Source organism: Microcaecilia unicolor, chromosome 10 (genome assembly GCF_901765095.1).
Source record: "Microcaecilia unicolor chromosome 10, aMicUni1.1, whole genome shotgun sequence".
NCBI lineage: Eukaryota > Metazoa > Chordata > Amphibia > Gymnophiona > Siphonopidae > Microcaecilia > Microcaecilia unicolor.
The window spans coordinates 119,386,113-119,411,327 of NC_044040.1; the positions used below are offsets into that span (position 1 = coordinate 119,386,113).

At 51.9% G+C, this 25,215-nt stretch overlaps 1 protein-coding gene across 2 annotated transcripts in view; it reads right to left on the reverse strand.

Annotated features, from left to right (window-relative positions):
• Positions 1 to 25,215, reverse strand: part of RYK (receptor like tyrosine kinase) — a 1,372,566-nt gene that overhangs the window by 311,156 nt on the left and 1,036,195 nt on the right. The gene's annotated exons all lie outside the window — the stretch shown is intronic.

The window sequence follows — 25,215 nt, forward strand, 5'->3', positions numbered from 1 at the left end:
CTTATTTTCTTTTCCATGTTTTATTTTGTTTGATTTCTATTGATAACATATTTATAAATGACCTAGAGATGGGAGTAACTAGTGAGGTAATTAAATTTGCTGATGACACAAAGTTATTCAAAGTCGTTAAATCGCGGGAGGATTGTGAAAAATTACAAGTGGACCTTAAGAGACTGGGAGTCTAAATGGCAGATGACGTTTAATGTGAGCAAGTGGAAAGTGATGCATGTGGGAAAGAGGAACACGAATTATAGCTATGTCATGCAAGGTTCCACATTAGGAGTCACGGACCAAGTAAGGGATCTAGGTGTCGTCATTGATGATACGTTGAAACCTTCTGCTCAGTGTGCTGCTGCGGCTAAGAAAGCAAATAGAATAGAATGTTAGGTATTATTAGGAAAGGAATGGAAAACAAAAATGAAGATGTTATAATGCCTTTGTATTGTTCCATGGTGCGACCGCACCTGGAATACTGTGTTCAATTCTGGTCGCCGCATCTCAAAAAAGATATAGTGGAATTAGAAAAGGTGCAGAGAAGGGCGACAAAAATGATAAAGGGGATGGGACGACTTCCCTATGAGGAAAGGCTAAAGCGGCTAGGGCTCTTCAGCTTGGAGAAAAGGCAGCTGAGGGGAGGTAATTAAATTTGCTGATGACACAAAGTTATTCAAAGTCGTTAAATCGCGGGAGGATTGTGAAAAATTACAAGTGGACCTTAAGAGACTGGGAGTCTAAATGGCAGATGACGTTTAATGTGAGCAAGTGCAAAGTGATGCATGTGGGAAAGAGGAACCCGAATTATAGCTATGTCATGCAAGGTTCCACATTAGAAGTCACGGACCAAGAAAGGGATCTAGGTGTCGTCATTGATGATACGTTGAAACCTTCTGCTCAGTGTGCTGCTGCGGCTAAGAAAGCAAATAGAATAGAATGTTAGGTATTATTAGTAAAGGAATGGAAAACAAATATGAAGATGTTATAATGCCTTTGTATTGTTCCATGGTGCGACCGCACCTGGAATATTGTGTTCAATTCTGGTCGCCGCATCTCAAAAAAGATATAGTGGAATTAGAAAAGGTGCCGAGAAGGGCGACAAAAATGATAAAGGGGATGGGACGACTTCCCTATGAGGAAAGGCTAAAGCGGCTAGGGCTCTTCAGCTTGGAGAAAAGGCAGCTGAGGGGAGATATGATAGAGGTCTATAAAATAATGAGTGGAGTTGAACGGGTAGATGTGAAGCGTCTGTTCACGCTTTCCAAAAATACTAGGACTAGGGGGCATGCGATGAAGCTACAATGTAGTAAATTTAAAACGAACCGGAGAAAATGTTTCTTCACTCAGCGTGTAATTAAACTCTGGAATTCGTTGCCAGAGAATGTGGTAAAGGCGGTTAGCTTAGCGGAGTTTAAAAAAAGGTTTGGACGACTTCCTAAAGGAAAAGCCCATAGACCGTTATTAAATGGACTTGGGGAAAATCCACTATTTCTGGGATAAGCAGTATAGAATGTTTTGTACATTTTTGGGATCTTGCCGGGTATTTGTGTCCTGGATTGGCCACTGTTGGAAACAGGATGCTGGGCTCGATGGACCTTTGGTCTTTCCCAGTATGGCAATACTTATGTACTTACTAGTAAAACAGGCCCATTTGTGACACAAATGAAACAGGCGCTAGCAAGGTTTTCCTCGGAGTGTGTATGTTTCAGAGAGAGAGAAAGTGTGTGTGAGAGATGGCGTGTGTGTGTGAGTGAGAGAGAGCGAGAGAATGAGTGACAGAGAGACAGACAGAGTGTATATGTGCTTGTGACAGAGAGAGAGAGAGTGTGTGTGAGAGACAGAGTGTATGTGTGTGTGAGAGACAGAGTGTATGTGTGTGTGAGAGTGAGTATGTGTGTGTGTGTGTGAGAGAGAGAGAGAGAGAGAGAGAGAGTGTGTGTGTGAGAGAGAGATAGAGTGTGTGAGAGTGTATGTGAGAGACAGAGTGTGTGTGTGGCTCCGAGTTCCATGACCCCCTCCTTCCCTCCCTCTCCTCCCCTCCGAGTTCTTGGCCCCCCTTCCCTCTGAGTTCCATGCACCCTTCCCTCTTCTCCCCAGCGTGTTCCATACCCCCTTTCCTTGGAGTGTGTATGTTTGAGAGAGAGTGTGTGGGTGACAGGTGGAGTATGTATGTGTTGCAACCCTACGTTGTTCTTCTGGCAGCGACTATATTGGAAGGATCATCTGAGCAGCAACCATCTTGGAAAGATCATCTGAAGGGCAGCCATCTTGGAAGGATCATTTGAGGAGCAGCCATCTTAGGTAGCTCACTAGGAGGCAGCCATCTTGAGCTCTTGCCTCACAGCTGAGAACAGGACTCTCTGATTGGAGGCCTATTTAAAAGCTGGCCTGAGCCACCACCTTTGCTTCGGCTTCTATGATTATAGGGGTTTGGTGCTCGCATCGTGTGTTTCACTGCTTACTTGTCTGCTGATACCTGACTACTTGGAACGGACCTGACTACCCGCTGTGTTGCTGCCTGCCTTGACCTTTGGACCGGACCTGACTACCCGCTGTGTTGCTGCCTGCCTTGAACTTTGGACTGTACCTGATTACCCGCTGAGTTACGCCCGCCTTTATCACTAGCCAGGTCATTGGCTGCACAACCCCATCCGGATCCCGAAGTCCTGGTGGCCACCTGCACATGGGGGCTCAACTCCTGGGGAACAGTGGTCGTTTCCCAGGTGAAGCTAGGGGTTGTCTGGCTGCCTGACTGAGTGCGGCGCTGCTCTTCATCCACCGTGCTCAGTCGTGGCACAAGGGCTCACAACTCAAGTCCTAACAGTATGTGAGAGAGAATGAGTGAGACAGACAGACAGACAGAGTGTGTGTGTGTGTCAGAGAGAGAGAGTGTGTGAGAGAGACAGAGTGTGTGTGTGAGTCTGTGTGTGAAAGTGTATATGAGAGACAGAGAGTGAGTGTGTGTGTGTGTGAGAAAGTGAAGCCTTGAAGCCTTGAAGCATTCGTGTGCTCTGTAAGGCTCCATCTCCTCAACTGATGACACATAGTTCCGGAACGTTGCAGGAATGCTTAAAGGCTTCACTTTCTCGGCTTCAGAATGTTGGAGGTGCGTTTTATTATATAAGATGTGTTTCGTACAAGTAAGCAAGACAAGCAGTTATGTGTTGGCATGGAGAATAAGGTAAAATTATGTATCATACCTGATAATTTTCTTTCCATTAATCATAGCTGATCAATCCATAGACTGGTGGGTTGTGTCCATCTACCAGCAGGTGGAGATAGAGAGCAATCCTTTTGCCTCCCTATATGTGGTCATGTGCTGCCGGAAACTCCTCAGTATGTCGATATCCAAGCTCCATCCGCAGGACTCAGCACTTAGAGAATTACACCCACAAAGGGACACTCTGCCCAGCTCACCACCGCCGAAACGGGGGAGGGGAATTAACCCAGCTCATCCCCACACAAGTGGGGCAGGGGAATCCGTCCAGCTCATCCCCGCGCAGCGGGGGAGGGACACCACCCCGCCGATGCGGGGGGATCTGGCTTATCCTGCAACCGCAACCGCGGGAGGAGCTGACTGACCCTAACACCGCCGAAGCGGGAGGGGTACAAAGCTGCCCTACAGCCGCACGAAGCGGGAGGGAGCGCCGGCAGAATTTAGGTCTCAATCCAGCCCCGTAAAACGGAGGGGAGAGGAATGCAGCAGCTCACTGTAACACAAACTCGTCTCAACTCTTGAAGAATCCAATTGAAAAAACTTGAACACGAAGTCCTCCTGAACAGGAACTGAAGACTAAACTTGAATCTGAAATGCAACCAGAATATAAACAGTACAGATATCTGGGAGGGGCTATGGATTGATCAGCTATGATTAATGGAAAGAAAATTATCAGGTATGATACATAATTTTACCTTCCATATCATCATGCTGATCAATCCATAGACTGGTGGGATGTACCGAAGCAGTACTCACCCAGGGCGGGACATTGAAATCCCTGACCGCAACACTGAAGCTCCAAACCGGGCCTCAGCCCGAGCAGCCACAGTCAAGCGGTAATGCCTGGAGAAGGTATGGGCCGATGCCCAAGTTGCCGCCTTGCAAATCTCTTCCAAGGAGACGGACCCGGCCTCTGCCATCGAGGCCGCCTGAGCTCTAGTGGAGTGAGCCTTCAGCTGGACAGGCGGCACCTTCCCCGCGGCCACATAAGCCGCTGCAATAGCTTCCTTGACCCATCTTGCCACTGTAGGCTTAGCAGCCTGCAGACCCTTACGAGGACCTGCAAACAGGACAAACAGATGATCCGATTTCCGGAAATCATTGGTCACTTCCAAGTATCTGATGATGACTCGTCTCACATCCAGATATTTGAGAGCAGAGTATTCCTCTGGGTAGTCCTCCCTACGAAAGGAAGGGAGACAGAGCTGCTGATTCACATGGAAGCGAGAAACAATCTTGGGCAGGAAGGAAGGCACTGTGCGAATAGTCACTCCTGCCTCAGTGAACTGCAGAAAAGGCTCTCGACATGAGAGTGCCTGGAGCTCGGAAACTCTTCTGGCTGAAGTGATAGCCACCAAAAAGACTGCTTTCAACGTCAGGTCTTTCAGAGATGCCCTCGACAAGGGTTCAAAAGGCGGCTTCTGCAAGGCTCTTAGCACCAGGTTGAGATTCCACGCAGGCACCACTGAGTGCAGAGGAGGGCGCAGGTGATTAACTCCCTTGAAAAAACGTACCACATCTGGCTGCGAAGCCAGGGAAGCACCCTTCAGGCGGCCCCTGAAGCAAGCCAGAGCCGCTACCTGGACTTTAAGGGAACTAAGCGACAGGCCTTTCTCCAGATCTTCTTGCAGGAACGCCAGCACTGAAGAAATTGGAGCAGTGAAGGGAGAAAATGAGCCTGCTTCACACCACGCTGCAAAGGTACGCCAAACCCTGGCGTAAGCAGTAGAAGTAGAGCGCTTCCTCGCTCTCAGCATAGTGGCGATGACCTTGTCTGAGAAGCCGCTCAATAGCCAGGCCGTAAGACCAAAGGGGGAGGGATCCTCCATCACCATGGGACCCTGATGCAACAGGCCCTGCTCCACTGGCAGCCGCAGAGGGTCGTCCACTGAGAGCCTGATCAAGTCCGCATACCAGGGACGTCTGGGCCAGTCCGGACCCACCAGGATTATCCGGCCCGGATGCTTTGCCACCCAGTCTAGTACCCTGCCCAATATGGGCCAGGGCGGGAACACATAGAGAAGCTCTTGTGTCGGCCACTGTTGGAGAAGAGCATCTACTCCCAGAGATCGAGGGTCCCGTCCTCTGCTGAAAAAGCGCGGCACTTGGCAATTGGCCGATGACGCCATCAGATCTAGGCTCGGCTGGCCCCAGCGCTTCGTGATGTCCAAGAACGCCTGAGCCGATAACTGCCACTCTCCGGGATCCAAGGTATGGCGACTGAGAAAGTCCGCCTTGACATTCATGACTCCGGCAATGTGGGCCGCTGACAGCTGTTCCAGGTTCGCTTCCGCCCACTGGCATAGATTCATGGCTTCCTTGGCTAGAGGGGCGCTCTTGGTACCTCCCTGGCGGTTGACATAGGCCACAGCCGTGGCATTGTCCGACAGGACCCGTACTGGCTTCAACGCCAGTACCGGGAGGAACTCCAAAAGCACCAACCGAATGGCTCTGAGTTCCAGGAGGTTGATAGACCACTTTGCCTCTGCAGGAGACCAGAGCCCCTGCGCTGTCCTTCCCAAGTAGTGGGCTCCCCAGACCGTCAAAGAGGCGTCCGTCGTGACGACAATCCACTCCGGGGTCACAAGAGGCATCCCTGCAGACAACTTGTCTGTCTTCAGCCACCAGCTCAGCGCCTTGCGCACTGCTGGGTCCAAGGGAAGGCGCACAGCATAATCCTCCGACACCGGAGTCCAGCGCTGCAGCAGAGAGTGTTGTAGTGGTCTCATATGAGCCCTGGCCCAAGTGCACTACTTCCATCGTGGCCGTCATAGAGCCCAACAGCTGCACATATTCCCAAGCCCGAAGAGGAGAGGATACTAGGAACTGGTCCACCTGAGCCTGAAGTTTGACAATCCGATTGTCCGGCAGGAACACTCTGCCCACTTGGGTGTCGAATCGAACTCCCAGATACTCCAGGGACTGAGTCGGGCGCAGCTGGCTTTTCTCCCAGTTGATGATCCACCCCAGGGGGCTCAAAAGAGCCATCACCCGGTCCACAGCTTTGCCGCACTCTGCATAAGAGGGGGCTCGGATCAACCAGTCATCCAGATAAGGATGGACTTGTACTCCTTCCTTTCGCAGGAAGGCCGCGATGACCACCATTACTTTGGAGAAGGTCCGCGGAGCAGTAGCCAACCCAAACGGGAGGGCTCTGAACTGGAAGTGTCGGCCCAGGACTGCAAAACGCAGAAAGCGTTGATGAGGAGGCCAGATGGGAATATGCAAGTACGCTTCCTTGATGTCCAAGGATGCCAGGAACTCCCCTGCCTTCACTGCCGCTATAACAGAGCGGAGAGTCTCCATGCGAAAGTGCCGAACTTTCAAGGCCCGATTGACCCCTTTGAGGTCGAGGATAGGCCGTACAGAACCTCCTTTCTTTGGTACCACAAAGTAAATGGAGTAACATCCCTTGCCAAGCTGATTTTCTGGCACCGGAACGACCGCACCCAGGCGGATCAGATTGTCCAAGGTCTGCTGCACTGCCACAGCTTTGACTGGAGACTTGCAGGGAGAGAGTACAAACCCGTCTCTTAAGGGTCGGCAGAACTCTAGCTTGTAGCCGTCTCTGATGACTTCCAGCACCCAAGCGTCTGAAGTTACCCTGGTCCACTCGCCCAGAAACGAGGACAGGCGTCCTCCAATCTGCACTGGGCCATGGACCAGGACCCCGTCATTGGGTACGAGACCCTGGGGGAGGACCGGAGGGCGCACCTCCGGGACGGCGGTCTCTGCGAAAGGAATGCTGCTTGGGGGAGAAATTCCTCTTGAAGGAAGAGGGGGCAGAGGAGCCCGAATTGCCCGGGCGGTACCGACGGGCTTCCTGAAACCGTCGTCTGGAGATACCGGGGCGAGCACTGGCCCGAGCCCTGACCTCTGGTAACCTCTTGCCCTAAAGAGCAGCTTGCCTTTAAAAGGCAACTTAGCCAGGCGGGACTTAGAGGCGTGGTCAGCAGACCAATGTTTCAGCCAAAGCCACCGCCGCGCAGAGACTGTCTGAGCCATACCTTTAGCCGAGGCTCTCAAGACATCATACAGTAAGTCTGCCAAATAAGCCAAGCCCGATTCCAGGGCCGGCCAATCAGCCCTCAAGGAAGGATCCGAGGGGGAAGCCTGCTGCACAATCGTCAGGCACGCCCTGGCCACATAGGAGCCGCAAACTGAGGCCTGCAAACTTAAGGCAGCCGCCTCGAAGGACGACCTTAAGGCCGCCTCCAATCTTCTGTCTTGGGCGTCCTTTAGGGCTGTGCCACCTTCCACCGGCAACGCCGTTTTGTTAGTCACCGCAGTGATTAAAGAATCCACGGTAGGCCAAAGAAAGGCCTCCCTTTCACTTTCAGGCAAAGGATAGAGGCGGGACATAGCCCTAGCCACTTTGAGGCTCGCTTCCGGGACATCCCATTGAGCCGAAATTAAGGTGTGCATGGCATCATGCACGTGGAAGGTTCTAGGCGGGCGCTTCGTCCCCAGCATAATGGCGGAGCCAACAGGGGCTGAGGGAGAGACGTCCTCTGGAGAGGAAATCTTCAAAATGCTCATGGCCTGCACTAACAGGTTGGGCAAATCCTCTGAGCGAAAGATCCGCGCTGCAGAAGGGTCATCCGCTCCATCCGAGCGGGAATCCGTCTCCTCCAAGGAATCCCCAAAGGACCGTTGGGAGAACTCAGATACGCTGCCCTCATCTACATCAGAGGAAACAGAGTCCTCTAAGGCCTGGGAATCCACCCGAGGGCGTTTACTTCCGGGGGCCTCAACCCCTTTGTCGGACAAGGGAGAAGGGGCAGCGTTTTGCATAAGGAAGGCCTGATGCAGCAGCAAAATAAACTCGGGGGAGAAACCCCCCAGACTGTGCACTTCAGCAGCCTGGGCCACAGCCCTAGACGCACCCTCAACCGGCGCAAGAGCGGGGGAGAAACATGCTGCGCATCCAAGATGGCGTCCGGCGTGAAACTCCGCGAAGGAGCCGCGCGGGAAGAACGGTGCTTAACTTTAGCCGCTTTTTTGCCGTCGCCCAAATCAAGGGCGGCCATGGCATTAACGTCTCCCAGCTCAAGGGCGGCCCAAGAAGAAGCCGTCTGAGCAGAGTGGCCGGCTAAGATGGCGGAGGCGAGCAGCGGGGGATGGGCGTTTATGGCGAGAAAAACCGCCGCACCGGAGGAAGACCCGGGACACTGACCGGCCTCCGAACTGACACCCAACAAGGGCGAATCAGACTTTAAGACCCCCGCATCCCCGCTAGAAGCGCACACGCGCTGCGGGGAGCGATTCTTCGCGCCCTCGCCCTCCAACGCCATAGGCCACGTGGAGATCGATCGGGGAACCCCCTGCCCGCTATAAAAAGGTAAAAATTACCTGCTTCTCGCTCCGAGCTGTAACGACCTGGTGTCCCAGTGAGTAGCTCCAATAAACGTTTAAATAAACGTCGAAATAAACGCCTTTAAGGACGTCCAAAATTTTTTTTTTTTTTTTTTAACGGAGCCAGCGGGAGGGGGGAGAAAAGGAGGGACCTGGCGCCACCAGGTTTGCACTTGCTCAAGAAGAGCCCTCAACCCCAGGTACTCAACAAAACCTAAAAATTAGGCTTGGAGACCTAGCCAGAGCTGCTGCTGTGTGTGACCACCACCTGCTCAGATAGAGAACATACTGAGGAGTTTCCGGCAGCACATGACCACATATAGGGAGGCAAAAGGATTGCTCTCTATCTCCACCTGCTGGTAGATGGACACAACCCACCAGTCTATGGATTGATCAGCATGATGATATGGAAATATTTGTTCTCAGTGAAGCAGTAGTATGCTGTTCGTAAAGGTTTCTGAAGCAGGTATACAAGCACTATTTTGGCTGTCCAGCAGATATCCTGTACAGGGAGGCTGAGAGACACAAGAGCTGGGCCCAGGGCAAACAATGTTCTGGGCCCAGGGTAAACAATGTTCAGGGCCTCGCCGCCGCCCATGCTCCCCTCCACCCCGCAGCAGTGAGAGAGTGCTCTGCCAGCTATAGATCCTTGTTCCTGCTGTGTTCCACCTACTGTGAAGTAACTTCCTATTTCCACATAGGCAGGATGCGGAAGTACCTGTGAATGGCAGAGCAGTCTTTTTTGATCAACTGCGCCGGGCCCTCCTTGGAGGTTGGGACCAGGGAATCTTGCCCCCCCCCCCCCCCCCCGCTCCCCTGATCCTGTATAGCACCTCATTACTGAATGCACTAAAAGACAGGTCTATAGTACTAAGTGAGCTGCACAGAATGGTGAAAAAGCAAAGCTACTTACCTGTAGCAGGTATTCTCCAAGGACAGCAGGCTGATTATTCTCACACGTGGGTCAACATCCACGTCAGCCCGGGAACCAGCATTTTGCCATAGCAAAAACAAAAATCTTTGCTAGAGCCTTCTGGTGCATGTGCAGCACGCACTGCGCATGCAAGGACTGACTTCCTTCCCGCCGCGCGAGAGGGTACCTCAGTTAAGTCTAAAAGCATAAACGAATAACAAATAACTCAAAGGGGAGGTGGGTGGGATTGTGAGAATAATCAGCCTGCTGTCCTCGGAGAATACCTGCTACAGGTAAGTATCTTCGCTTTCTCTGAGGGCAAACAGGCTACATTATTCTCACACGTGGGGTATCCCTGGCATCCAGGCTCACCCAAAATAATAAACAATGGTCAATTGGGCCTCGCAATGGCGAGGACATAACGTAGGTTGACCTAAAACTATATACAGCTAGTTGAGAGTGCAGCCTGGAACAGAATAAAACGGGCCTAGGTGGGTAGAGTTGGATTCTAAACCCCAAACAGATTCTGCAGCACCTACTGTTGCATCGGGTATCCTGTTCAAGACAGTAATGTGAAGTGAATGTGTGGACTGAAGACCACGTTGCAGCCTTGCAAATTTCTTCAATGGAGACTGACTTTAAGTGAGCCATTGACGCAGCCATGGCTTTGTCATTATGAGCTGTGAGATGGCCCTCCAGAGTCAGCCCAGCTTGGGTGTAAGTGAAGGAAATGCAATCTGCTAGCCAATTTGAGATTGTGCGTTTTCCAATGGCGACTCCCCTCCTGTTGGGATCAAAAGAAACAAATAACTAGGCAGACTGTCTGTAGGGCTTTGTCCGGTCCATTTAAAAGGCCAATGCTCTTTTGCAGTCCAAGGTGTGCAAGCTGCTTTTGCCAGATGGGCATGAGGATGGGGAAAAAATGTTGACAAGACAATCAACTGGTTCAGATTGAACTCTTACACCACCTTCAGCAGGAACTTAGGGTGCGTGCAGAGGACTACTCTGTAGTGATGAAACTTAGTATAAGGTGCATCCACTACTAGGGCCTGAAGCTCACTGACCCTACGAGCTGAAGTAACAGCCTCCAAGAAAATGACCTTCCAGGTCAAGTACTTCAGGTGGCAGGAATTCAGTGGCTCAAAAGGAGCTTTCATCAGCTGTGTGAGAATAACGCTGAGATCCCATGACACTGGTGGAGGTTTGACAGGGGGCTTTGACAAAAGCAAACCTCTCATGAAGTGAACAACTAAAGGCTATCCAGAGATAGGCTTACCCTCTACACGCTGATAAGCACTAATTGCACTGAGGGGAACCCTTACGGAGTTGGTCTTGAGACCAGACTCTGATAAGTGTAGAAGCTATTCAAGCAGGGTCTGTGTAGGACTAGAGAGAGGATCTAGGGTCCTGCTGTCACACCAGATGGTAAACCTTCTCCATTTAAAAGAGTAACACCTCTTCGTGGAATCTTTCCTGGAAGCAAGAAAGACCCTCTGAAAAGAGCCAAGGAGGCAAATTCTAAGCTCTCAACATCCAGGTCGTGAGAGCCAGAGACTGGAGGTTGGGATGTGGAAGTAACCCCTCATTCTGAGTAATAAGGGTTGGAAAACACTCCAATCTCCATGGTTCTCCAGAGGACAACTCGAGAAGAAGAGGGAACCAAATCTGACGCAGCCTGAAGGGTGCAATTAGGATCATGGTTCCGTAGTCTTGCTTGAGTTTCAGCAAAGTCTTCCCTACAAGAGGTATGGGAGGATACGCATACAGGAAGCCTGCTCCCCAATGAAGGAGAAAGGCATCTGACACTTGTCTGTCATGGGCCTGAAGCCTAGAACAGAACTGAGGGACCTTGTTGTTCAGTTGAGTGGCAAAAAGATCCACTGAGGGGGTGCCCCACGCTCGGAAGATCTTGTGGACTACTTCCATGTTCAGCGACCACTCGTGAGGTTGCATTACCCTGCTCAGCCTGTCGGCCAGACTGTTGTTTACGCCTGCCAGATAAGTGGCTTGGAGAAACATGCCCTGACGGCACGCCCAAAGCCACATCTGGATGGCTTCCTGACACAGACGGCAAGATCCGGTGCCCCCCTGCTTGTTGGTGTAGCACATTGCAACCTGATTGTCTGTTTGAATCAAGATAATTTGGTTGGACAGCTGATCTCTGAAAACCTTCAGAGCGTTCCAGATAGTGAATGATACATACCTGTAGCAGGTGATCTCCGAGGACAGCAGGCTGATTGTTCTCACGACTGGGTGACGTCCGCGGCAGCCCCCACCAACCGGAAGAAGCTTCGCGGGCGGTCCGCACGCAGGGCACGCCCACCGCGCATGCGCGGCCGTCTTCCCGCCCGTGCGCGACCGTTCCCGCCAGTTGAATGACAAGCAAAAAAATGAAAACGCAACTCCAAAGGGGAGGAGGGAGGGTAGGTGAGAACAATCAGCCTGCTGTCCTCGGAGAACACCTGCTACAGGTATGTATCATTCACTTTCTCCGAGGACAAGCAGGCTGCTTGTTCTCACGAATGGGGTATCCCTAGCTTTCAGGCTCACTCAAAACAAGAACCCAGGTCAATTGAACCTCGCAACGGCGAGGATACAACAGAAAATTGACCTACGAAGAACAACTAACTGAGAGTGCAGCCTGACCAGAATAAATGCGGGTCCTGGAGGGTGGAGTTGGATTTACACCCCAAACAGATTCTGCAGCACCGACTGCCCGAACCGACTGTCGCGTCGGGTATCCTGCTGCAGGCAGTAATGTGATGTGAATGTGTGGACAGATGACCACGTCGCAGCTTTGCAAATCTCTTCAATAGTGGCTGACTTCAAGTGGGCCACTGACGCTGCCATGGCTCTAACACTATGAGCCGTGACATGACCCTCAAGAGCCAGCCCAGCCTGGGCGTAAGTGAAGGAAATGCAATCTGCTAGCCAATTGGAGATGGTGCGTTTCCCGACAGCGACCCCTAGCCTGTTAGGGTCGAAAGAAATAAACAATTGGGCGGACTGTCTGTGGGGCTGTGTCCGCTCCAAGTAGAAGGCCAATGCTCTCTTGCAGTCCAATGTGTGCAACTGACGTTCAGCAGGGTGGGTATGCGGCCTGGAGAAGAATGTTGGCAAGACAATTGACTGGTTAAGATGGAACTCCGACACCACCTTCGGCAGGAACTTTGGGTGGGTGCGGAGCACTACTCTGTTGTGATGAAATTTGGTACATGGAGCATGAGCTACTAGGGCTTGAAGCTCACTGACCCTACGAGCTGAAGTAACTGCCACCAAGAAAATGACCTTCCAGGTCAAGTACTTCAGATGGCAGGTATTCAGTGGCTCAAAAGGAGGTTTCATCAGCTGGGTGAGGACGACGTTGAGATCCCATGACACTGCAGGAGGCTTGATCGGGGGCTTTGACAAAAGCAAGCCTCTCATGAATCGAACGACTAAAGGCTCTCCAGAGATGGCTTTACCTTCCACACGATAATGGTAAGCACTAATTGCACTAAGGTGATTCCTTACTGAGTTGGTCTTTAGGCCAGACTCTGATAAGTGCAGAAGGTATTCAAGCAGGTTCTGTGCAGGGCAAGAACGAGGTTCTAGGGCCTTGCTCTCACACCAAACGACAAACCTCCTCCACTTGACAAAGTAACTCTTTTTAGTGGAATCCTTCCTAGAGGCAAGCAAGACACGGGAGACACCCTCAGACAGACCCAATGCAGTGAAGTCTACGCCCTCAACATCCAGGCCGTGAGAGCCAGAGACTGAAGGTTGGGGTGCAGAAGCGCTCCGTCGTTCTGCGAGATGAGGGTCGGAAAACACTCCAATCTCCACGGTTCTTCGGAGGACAACTCCAGAAGTAGAGGGAACCAGATCTGACGGGGCCAAAAGGGCGCTATCAGAATCATGGTGCTGTGGTCTTGCTTGAGCTTCAGTAAGGTCTTCCCCACCAAAGGTATGGGAGGATAAGCATACAGGAGGCCGGTCCCCCAATGGAGGAGAAAGGCATCCGACGCTAGCCTGCCGTGTGCCTGAAGTCTGGAACAGAACAGAGGCAGCTTGTGGTTGGTCTGAGAGGCGAAAAGGTCCACCGAGGGGGTGCCCCACTCTCGGAAGATCTTGCGTACCACTCTGGAATGAAGCGACCACTCGTGCGGTTGCATGACTCTGCTCAGTCTGTCGGCCAGACTGTTGTTTACACCTGCCAGGTATGTGGCTTGGAGGAGCATGCCGAACTGGCAAGCCCAACGCCACATCCCGACGGCTTCCTGACACAAGGGGCGAGATCCGGTGCCCCCCTGCTTGTTGGTGTAATACATTGCAACCTGATTGTCTGTCCGAATTTGAATAATTTGGTAGGACAGCCAATCTCTGAAAGCCTTCAGTGTGTTCTAGATCGCTCGGAGCTCCAGGAGGTTGATCTGCAGATCCTTTTCCTGGAGGGACCACAGACCATGGGTGTGAAGCCCATCGCCATGAGCTCCCCACCCCAGGCGAGATGCATCCGTCGTCAGCACTTTCGTGGGCTGCGGAATTTGGAATGGACGTCCCAGGGTCAAATTGGTCCGGATGGTCCACCAGAGCAGTGAAGTGCGGCAACTGGTGGAGAGGCGGATGACATCTTCTAGATTCCCGGTGGCTTGAAACCACTGGGAAGCTAGGGTCCATTGAGCAGATCTCATGTGAAGACGAGCCATGGGAGTCACATGAACTGTGGAGGCCATATGACCCAGAAGTCTCAACATCTGCCGAGCTGTGACCTGCTGAGACGCTCTGGTCTGCGAAGCGAGGGACAGGAGGTTGTGGGCCCTCGCTTCGGGAAGGAAGGCCTGAGCCGTCTGGGTATTCAGCAGAGCTCCTATGAATTCCAGAGACTGTGTTGGCTGGAGATGGGACTTTGGGTAATTTATCACAAACCCCAGCAGCTCCAGAAGTTGAATAGTGCACTGCATAGACCGGAGGGCTCCTGCCTCCGAGGTGTTCTTGACCAGCCAATCGTCGAGATATGGGAACACGTGCACTCCCAGCTTGCGTAGGTACGCCGCTACCACCACGAGGCACTTTGTAAACACTCGTGGGGCAGAGGCGAGCCCAAAGGGCTGCACACAATACTGAAAGTGCCGTGCGCCCAGGCGGAATCTGAGATACTGTCTGTGAGCTGGCAGTATCGGGATGTGAGTGTATGCGTCCTTTAAATCCAGGGAACATAGCCAATCGTTTTTCTGAATCATTGGCAGAAGGGTGCCCAAGGAAAGCATCCTGAACTTTTCTTTGACCAGGAATTTGTTCAGGCCTCTCAGGTCTAGGATGGGACGCATCCCCCCTGTTTTCTTTTCCACAAGGAAGTACCTGGAATAGAATCCCTGCCCTTCCTGCCCGAGTGGTACGGGCTCGACCGCATTGGCGCTGAGAAGGGCGGAGAGTTCCTCTGCAAGTACCTGCTTGTGATGGGAGCTGAAGGATTGAGCTCCCGGAGAACAATTTGGTGGCAGGGAGGCTAAATTCAGGGCGTATCCGCACCGCACTATTTGGAGAACCCACTGGTCGGAGGTTATGAGAGGCCACCTTTGCTGAAAAAATGTTAACCTCCCTCTGACCGGCAGATCGTCCGGTACGGACACTTTGAGGGCGGCTATGTTCCCTTGGATCCAGTCAAAAGCCCGTCCCCGGCTTTTGCTGTGGAGGTGCAGGGGGCTGCTTAGGCGCACGCTGTTGACGAGAACGAGCGCGCTGGGGCTGTCCCTGTGCCTGACGAGGCCTTCGGGCCGGCTGGGTGTACCTACGCTTTGCAAAAGAATAGGGCACAGCCTGCCGGGCCCGGGAAAAACGTCCACCTGCTGAGGTGGGTGCTGAAGGCGCCCGGTGGGAGAGCTTGTCGAGGGCGGTTTCCCGCTGATGCAGTTGGTCCACCAGCTGCTCGACCTTCTCACCGAAAATATTATCCCCCCGGCAAGGGACGTCGGCCAGTCTCTGCTGGGTGCGGTTGTCCAGGTCAGAGGCACGCAGCCATGAGAGCCTGCGCATCACTATACCTTGGGCCGCAGCACGAGATGCCACGTCACAGGTGTCATAGATACCCCTGGACAGGAACTTTCTGCACGCCTTCAGCTGCCTGACCACCTCCTGATAAGGCCTGGACTGCTCCGGCGGGAGCTTATCGACCAGGTCCGCCAGTTGCTTCACATTGTTCCGCATGTGGATGCTCGTGTAGAGCTGGTAAGACTGGATGCGGGTCACGAGCATGGAGGATTGGTAGGCCTTCCTCCCAAACGAGTCCAGAGTGCGAGACTCCCGCCCCGGGGGCGCCGAGGCGGTATCCCTCGAACTCCGTGCCCTCTTGAGAGCAGAATCCACGACCGCCGAGTCATGGGGCAATTGGGGCCGCATTAACTCTGGGTCCGAGTGGATTCTGTACTGGGACTCTGCTTTCTTGGGAATGATGGGATTAGATAATGGTCTCATCCAGTTCCGAAGCAGTGTCTCTTTGAGGACATTGTGCAACGGCACCGTGGAGGACTCTCTAGGTGGTGATGGATAGTCGAGGACCTCGAGCATCTCAGCCCTCGGCTCATCCACAGAGACCACGGGGAAGGGAATGCAAATAGACATGTCCCTTACAAAGGAGGCAAAGGAGAGGCTCTCAGGAGGCGAGAGCTTCCTCTCTGGTGAAGGCGTGGGGTCCGAGGGAAGACCCGCAGACTCCTCTGAGGAGAAATATCTGGGGTCTTCCTCTTCCCCCCCACGAGGCCTCTTCCTCGGTATCGGACATAAGCTCATGTAGCTGAGTCCTTAACCGGGCCCGGCTCGACGTCGAGGCACCGCTCGGTGTCGTCGAGCGGTGGACTCCCGCGCCGGCGGGGACAAAGCTCCCTCCATCGACGTCGACTCCACCTGCGTGGCGGTCGAGACCGGCGCCGCAAGCGTCGTCGACGGCCTCGGCACCGGGCTAGAGCTCGCCGGCGCCACAGTCAACGGCGCCGAGGGCGCAAGCACCCCCGGCGCCGGCACAGCCTGGCGCATCAGCCCTTCCAGGATCCCCGGAAGGATGGCTCGGAGGCACTCGTCCAGGCCCACTGCCGGGAAATACGGGGGGGGGGGGGGGCCGGTAGAGGTGTCGGTGCCGGAAGCTGCTCGGGTCCAGGAGACTACACCGAAGTGCTGGGACCCTGACGCGTCGGTACCTCCACTACCGAAGGGGATCTCTCCTCTCGACGCGGACGCTTCGGCGTCGACTCCTCGCCGGTACCGAGAGCCGGATGCATCGAAGGCGACCGATGACGGTGCTTCTTAGATTTCTTGCGGTGCCTGTCATCGGTGCCCGGTGGAATGGAGGAGGAGGAGGTCGATCCCCCTCGGTCTCGAGGACCATGGGCCGAGGGAGTGACCGGGGCCAATTGCCCACGCGGCCTCTCACCCCTACCCTCACCGGAGGACCGGCGGGCCGACGGGACCTGTGCTCCTGGGGTTGATGCCATCGGTGCCGATTTCGCGGGCATCGATACCGGTATCGAAGAACCGGCCGTCGATACCGATGCCGTCGAGGTCGACGTCGAGGGGCCGGCGCAAGTTCCGAAAAGACGGTCCCGTAGAACTTGCCTCGCAACCTGAGTCCGTTTCCGGAGACCAAGACACAAAGAGCACGACTTGATATTGTGCTCCGGCCCGAGGCACTGGAGGCATCAAGCATGGGTGTCGGTCTGCGAGATAGGCCGGCCGCACCGACCACACTTCTTAAATCCACTCGGGACCTTCGAGGACATCGACGGAAAAATCGCGTCGGCGAAATTAAAGTCGTAGATGGTGGCGGTAAATCACACCTCGAAAAATAAATCGGCTGCACAGCCACAAGGGACGCCCCCGCTAGAAAACGAGGGAAAACAAGCGCGTTCACACTTTTTTTTTTTTAAGAAAAGGCCGGAACGCGCCTAGAAACAAACAAAAAAACTAAGAAAATTCGCGAAAACGCGACGGTTTTTCGGGCTGAACAAGAGAGAGCGGCGACGCACGACTCTCTCCAGCGCGGAAAAAACAAGACTGGCGGGAACGGTCGCGCACGGGCGGGAAGACGGCCGCGCATGCGCAGTGGGCGTGCCCTGCGTGCGGACCACCCACGAAGCTTCTTCCGGTTGGTGGGGGCTGCCGCAGACGTCACCCAGTCGTGAGAACAAGCAGCCTGCTTGTCCTTGGAGAACGCTCAGAGCTCAAGGAGGTTGATCTGAAGACCTGATTCCTGGAAGGACCAAGCTCCCTGAGTGTGAAGTCCATCTACATGAGCTCCCCACCCTAAGAGGGATGCATCTGTCTTCAGCACTTTTTGCAGCTGAGGAATTTGGAATAATCGTCCCATGGTCAAACTGGACCGGATTGCCCACCACTGAAGAGAATTCCGAAAGTTGGTGGACAGTTGGATTACATCCTCTAGATTCCCCGCGGCTTGATACCACTGGAAAGCTAGGGTCCACTGAGCTGATCTCATATGTAGAAATGCCATGGGTGTTACATGAACTGTGGAGGTCATGTGCCCCAAGAGTCAACATCTGCCGAGCTGTGACCTGCTCAGACGCACAGACTGTGGACACCAGGGACAGGATGTTGTTTGCCCACGTGTTTGGGAGATAAGCTTGAGCTGTCTTCGTGTCCAGCAGTGCTCCAATGAACTCCAATTTTTGAACAGATGCTGTAATTTATTACAAACCCTAGTAGCTTCAGCACCCGAATAGTCATCTGCATGGACTCTCGAGCCTGTCCTCCGAGGTACTCTTCACCAGCCAATTGTTGAGATAAGGGAGCACATGCACTCACAATCTGCGTAGCAACGCTGAGACTACTGCTAGACATTTTGTGAATACTCTGGGCAGAGAAGCCAGGCTAAATGCCAGTACATGGTACTGAAGGTGCTGTGTTCCCAACCAAAATCGAAGGTACTTCCTGTGAGCTGGACGTATCGAGATATGTGTGCAGTGGTGTGCTGGAGCCGACTCGCACCGGCTCGCAGGAGCCGCTTGTTAAATTTTGACAGCTCTTGCGAGCCGGTTGTTGTACGGGGCGAGCCGGCTCCATTGCACAAGGTAAGCATGGCAGGAGGGCGCCATGCTTACCTCCCCTCCCGCTCCCATCCATGTCTAGTGATGTCCTTCGCCCCCCCATCCTCCCCTGCTGCTCCCATCCGTCAGTTTCAATTACCTGCCTCGAAGCGCCGCATTATCTAAGGCCTGCCTGCTGCCCGTCTCCAGCTGCCTTCCCTGCTTGCTTCTCAGGAGTTTGGTTCGCGTCCTTAGTCTCGCCTTCTGACGTCATTTCCTTTTCCCGCGGCGGGACTAAGGGTGCGAACCAAACTCCTGAGAAGCAAGCAGGGAAGGCAGCTGGAGACGGGCAGCAGGCAGGCCTTAAATAATGCGGCACTTTGAGGCAGTTAATTGAAACTGACGGATGGGAGCGGCAGGGGAGGATGGGGGGGGGGGCGAAGGACATCGCTAGACATGGATGGGAGCGGGAGGGCAGGGGAGGGAGGAGAATTGCTGGGGAGGGTGGGGGGCGAAGGACATCGCTAGACCTGGATGGGAGCGGGAGGGCAGGGGAGGGAGGAGAATTGCTGGGGAGGGTGGGGGGGGGGCGAAGGACATCGCTAGACCTGGATGGGAGCGGGAGGGCAGGGGAGGGAGGATAACTACTGGGCATGGATGGGCAGAGGGGGGCAGGGGAGAGAATTGCTGGGCATGGATGGGCAGGGGAGAGAACTGCTGGGCATGGATGGGCAGAGGGAGGCAGGGGAGAGAAATGCTGGGCATGGATGGGCAGAGGGGGGCAGGGGAGAGAACTGCTGGGCATGGATGGGCAGAGGGGGCAGGGGAGAGAAGAGAATTGCTGGGTATGGATGGATAGAGAGGGGCAGGGGAGAGAGGAGAGTTTCAGGACATGGATGGAGGGAAGAGCAAGAGAAATTCTGGACATGGATGGAGGGGAGGGAAGGGAGAGAGAAGAAATCCTGGACAAGGAGGGTAGATAGAGGAAGGAGATTAGATGAGGGAAAAGGAAGTGAGGAGAGAAACTGCACATGGATGGCGAAAATAGGCAGAAGCTGGATCCACTGTACAGTCAAGTATGCGGAGGACCAGAAATGAAGAAGAAAGGAGGAAAGAAAAGAAATAAATGGAAAGGAAGCCCTGGAAATGGAGTGAAGGGAACAGATAGAGAGAAGCAGAATCACATACTGGACCAGCATGATCAGAGAAACAAAGTCACCAGACAACAAAGGTAGAAAAAAAATAATTTTATTTTCATTATAGTGTTTGGAATATTTACTTATTTATGGCATTTTATCCCATATTAAACATGAATTAGATTGGAACCTGGGATCATTAAATTTTTTTTTTCCTGGAGAGAGTAATGTGTTGGCCGCCGCCCCCCCCCCCCCCGGGTATAGCCAGCTCTGCAATTTTTTTTTTTTGGGGGGGGGGGGGGAAGCAGAGGTGGGGGGGGGGCGCCGAGGTGGACCGGGGAGAGAGCCTGTTAAAAATTTACCAGCACACCACTGTATGTGTGTAAAAGTCCAGAGAGCATAGCCAATCATTTTCCTGAATCATGGGAAGAAGGGTGCCCAGAAAAAACATCCTGAACTTTTCTCGGACTAGAAATTTGTTCAGGGCCCTTAGGTCTAGGATGGGACGCAACCCCATTTTCTTCTGCACAAGGAAGTACCTGGAATAGAATCCTAGCTCTTCTTTCCCTGGTGGAACGGGTTCGACCGCATGGGCCTTTAGAGGGGTGGAGAGTGTCTCTGAAAGTACCTGCTTGTGCTGGGAGCTGTATGAATGAGCTCCCAGTGGGCGATTTGGAGGTTTGGATTCCAGATCAAGGGTGTATCCTAACCAGACTATTTGAACAACCCATCGGTTGGAGGTTAAGAAAGGCCACCTTTGGTGAAAAAACATCAACCTCCCTCCAACCGGCAAGTCATCTGGTACGGACACTTTTACTGTGGCTATGCTTTGCTGGAGCCAGTCAAAAGCCCGTCCCTTGCTTTTGCTGGGGAGAAGCAGGGCCTTAGGTGCACGCCGTTGATGAGAACAAATGCGCTGGGGCTCAGCCTGAATAGGCTGTTGGTACGCCGGAGTGTACCTACGCTTAGCACAGGAATAACTCTGTGCCCCCCAAAAAAAACCTCCTGTTTGAGGAGGATGTAGCAGAAGGTGCCCGGAGGGAGAGAGAAGCCACAACAACATTATGCTTCTTAATCTGGTCAACCAGATCTTCCACCTTCTCTCTGAAAAGATTATCCCCCCGGCAAGGTACATCCGCCATCCGCTGCTGGACCGAATGATCCAGGTCAGAGAGACGCAGCCATGAGAGTCTGCACATTGCTATACCTTGAGCAGCGATTCTGGATGCCACATCAAAAGTATCGTAAACACCCCTGGCCAGGAATTTACATCACACCTTCTGCGGCCTGACCACCTGCTCCGGAGGGAGGGTATCGACCAAGATAGACAGCTGCCTCACCGAGTTCTGCAAGTGAACGCTCATGAAGAGCTAGTAAGATTGAAGACGGGCAGCGAGCATAGAGGCCTGATAGGTCTTCCTCCCAAAAGAGTCCAAGGTCCTAGCTTCTCTGCCTGGGGGCGCCAAGGCAGAGTCCACCACCATGGAAATGTGGAGTAACTGAGACCTCATAAACCTAGGTTCATCATGGATACGATACTGAGAATCAGTCTTTTTTGGGATCACAGGGGCAGACAGAGGGAACGACCAGTTTCGCATAAGGACTTCCTTCAGTACTGTACTAGGCTGCGCATTTGGTTTGCTAAACAACTTACAAAATATTACAAAATATTATAGAAAAATTGTACAGGAATCAGAGAATTAAAAAGTTTTTTAATTACTCGCCCACCAGCACAGCATCAGACATCAGTGATAAGTTATAACAAACTTTCAAAATTTAACATCAGTACCTCTGGTAATTATAAGTAATTAGACTAATTATATAAAGAAGAGAAAAAGAAGGAAGGAAAGCTTATTCCTCATACAAGGTCACAGAACAGAGAGAAAGAAGAGAAAGAGAAAGAAAAAGAAAGAAAGAAAGAATGAATGGAAGAAAGATTCTTAGCTGTAAAGAATTAGTTTCTATGGAGGGGGAGAGCGGGGAAAAACAATAGGTCATCGGATGGATCTGAAACTCTCTTTCTAAGCATGCCTTGTTTTTCAGAGTTTCTTTGTCTGCAGCGTGGTTTTATAGGCTGTGGTGAGCATCCACCTCTCCTCTACCCTGGAACAATCATAGGTGCTGCATATGTGCTGGAGACTTGTAATTGGGTCTTTCATATGTGCTGGAGGCTTGCAATTGGTGTCCTTGCCATACCTCTTCTCAGTAAATTACATTTGTACCAAGTTATAGCAGGTAGCTGAGTTGCCCTAGCAACATGAGGCCTGTGACCAGCCAGAAATTCCTGTATGTGGCTGACAGGAAAGAAAGATGGGGGATGCAGCATACCTGAAGTAGAACTTTATGGCTAAAAACAGTACCTTATGCAAAGGAACCGTCACAGCCTCCTTAGGTGTCGAGGGATAATCCAGGACCTTCGAGCATCTCTGCCCTAGGTTCATCCTCCAACTCCATAGGGAATGGAATGGCAGTAGCCATTTCCTGTACAAAAGATGTAAAAGAGAGGCTCTCAGGAGGATACAGTCTCCTTGCAGGTAGAGGGGAAGGTTCAGAGGGAATCCCAAAAGACTCACTGGAGGAAAAGTATCTGGGATCTTCCTTTGACTCCCACGAACGCTCCTCTTCAGTATCGGTCAGCACTTCCCTAAGGGAACTCCGAGACTGATCCTGCCTCGACACCAAGGATCGACGTCCTTGATGGCGATGTCGAGAGGCCGACGCCCACATGAACTGCAGTGAAACTTCCTCCATCGACATCGAAGGGAAGTGAACCTGGGTGGCAGCCGGCATCGCAAGCAGTAGCGAAGACGGGGACCTCACCGCAGGTGAAGGGCCAGACGCCGCTGGAGCAGACGGCATGGAAGGCGCAAGTACCCCTGACACTGAAGCAGACTGATGCAGCAGTCCTTCCAGTAGTTCTGGAAGCAGGGCCCAGATGCGCTCGTCAAGAGCTGCCATTGGAGAAGGCTGCAGGGCTTGAGGAGCAGCCGGTGGCAGAATCTGCTGAGGTTCAGGAGCAGGTACCAGGCTGCCAAGAGGCCGACGCATTGGCACCTCCTGTATGGAGGGGATGCGGTCCTCTCGGTGCCGACACTTCTCAGGTGCCGAGTCCTTTGACGCCCCGGAGCTCCTGGCACCGTGTGTCGGAGAACGGTGACAGTGCTTCTTCGCCTTCGCTCGATGCTCGTCACTGAGGCTCCTCGGTGCCGACGAGGATGATGTGGAATCCTCACATCTCCTCAGGGTCAGGTCTGATGATGGTCGGTCCCATGGGGCCCTCTTGATGCCTCACTGCTCCCTGCGTGTCTTGACCTCTCAGCAGTCATTACTTCTGCTCCTGACGTCGATGCTTCCCTCGATGAAGACGCCACTGACCTCAGTAACGAAGCCAAAGGACCGGATCGAGCCCCCAAAAGATTCTCGCGTTGGGCTTCTCGAGCTACTTGGGTCTGCTTCTTCCTACGAAGACACAGAGCACAAGTAGCTGGGCTGTGGTCGTGCCCAAGGCACTGGATATACCAAGAGTGGGTATTGGTACCCGAGATGGTCCAGTTGCACTGAGTACAACATTTGAAGCCGCTGGGTGTCTTAGATGACATGGAAGGAAAAACAGCTCCAGCAAAATCAAAGGCCTCAATTGTGCCAATAAAAAAGGTCACAAAAAGAAAGAGAAACCCGGTCATGTTGAAAAAGAAAGAAAACTTAAAAATAGGGAAAAAAGAGTGAGGATTTATTTGAAAAGGGAATCCTATGTTGTTGTTTTTTTGAAAAATAAAGTAAATGAACACAGAGAAACGCAAAAAATCGCTAAGAAGAAACTCTTTCTTGGCCCAGAACGAGGAGCAGAGGAGGAACCTGCCACACCTTGTTGTGCAAAAAAAAGTAACTGAGGTACGTACATGCACGGTGAGTGCTGCACGTACGCCAGAAGGCTCTAGTAAAGTTTTTTTTGTTTTCCTATGGCAAAATGCCGGTTCCTGCGCCAATGCGGGCGTCGACCCACGTGTGAGAATAATGCAGCCTGCTTGTCCTCAGAGAAGCTGAATAACATAGTTATGAGTAACAGTGCCTTCAATTCAAATCATACGTTAAAGCTGAAAGGAGGTTATAATTCTAATGCTCTATGCCTAATTGATGAATTCAATTAATTGGTAAATGGATCCTTTTCTCATGAACCTGATTCATCTGTGCTATTGCATTAAGACCTCTCTGATCTGAAGATATTTCTTTTGTTGGGATAATTATCCTGCAGCAATGATAAACCTGAGCAGAGAATAATCCAAATCTCTTAATCTTTACATTTTACAAAGGAAGATTTGATGAAATCAAGGACAGCTTTATGGAGCAGCTGGTACAGGAACAGACGAGAGAAGGAAAAATTCTAGACCTAGTCCTTAGTGGAGTGCATGATCTGGTGCGGGAGGTAATGGTGTTGGGGGCCGCTTGATAACAGTGATCATAATATGATTGGATTTGATATTAGCTTTGAAGTAAGTATACGTAGGAAATCAAATACGTTAGCGTTTAACTTTAAAAAAGGAGACTATGATAAAATGAGAAGAACGGTGAAAAGAAAACTTAAAGAAGCGACTGCAAGGGTCAAAAATTTACATCACGCGTGGATGCTGTTCAAAAACACTATCCTTGAAGCCCAGGCCAAATATATTCTGTGTATTAAAAAAGGAGGACGGAACACCAAACGACAACTGGCGTGGTTAAATAGTGAGGTGAAGGAAGCTAAAAGAGCTAAAAGAAAATCCTTAAGAAAATGGAAGAAGAAACCGACTGGAAATAATAAGAAACAGCATAAGGAATGTCAAGTCAAATGCAAAGTGCTGATAAGGAAAGCTAAGAGGGACTTTGAAAAAAAGATTGTGTTGGAGGCAAAAACACATAGTAAAATTTTTTTTAGGTATATTAAAAGCAGGAAGCCGACAAAAGAATCAGTTGGACCGCTAGATGACCGAGGAGTAAAAGGGGCGATCAGGGAAGACAAAGCCGTAGCGGAGAGATTAAATGAATTCTTTGCTTCGGTCTTCACCAAGAAAGATTTGGGTGGGATACCAGTGCTGGAAATGATATTCGAAGCTGACAAGTCGGAGAAACTTAATGAATTCTCTGTAAACCTGGAGGATGTAATGGGGCAGTTCTACAAATTGAAGAGTAGCAAATCTCCTGGACCGGATGGTATTCATCACAGAGTACTGATAGAACTGAAAAATGAGCTTGCGGAGCTATTGTTAGAAATACTCCAGAGGAAATTGGAGAGTCATGGGATAGGAGGTAGTGTTCTATTGTGGATTAAAAACTGGTTAAAAGATAGAAAACAGAGAGTAGGGTTAAATGGTCAGTATTCTCAATGGAGAAGGGTAGTTAGTGGGGTTCCCCAGGACTCTGTGCTGGGACCGCTGCTTTTTAACATATTTATAAATGACCTAGAGATGGGAGTAACTAGTGAGGTAATTAAATTTGCTGATGACACAAAGTTATTCAAAGTCGTTAAATCACGGGAGGATTGTGAAAAATTACAAGCAGACCTTACGAGACTGGGAGACTGGGCGTCTAAATGGCAGATGACGTTTAATG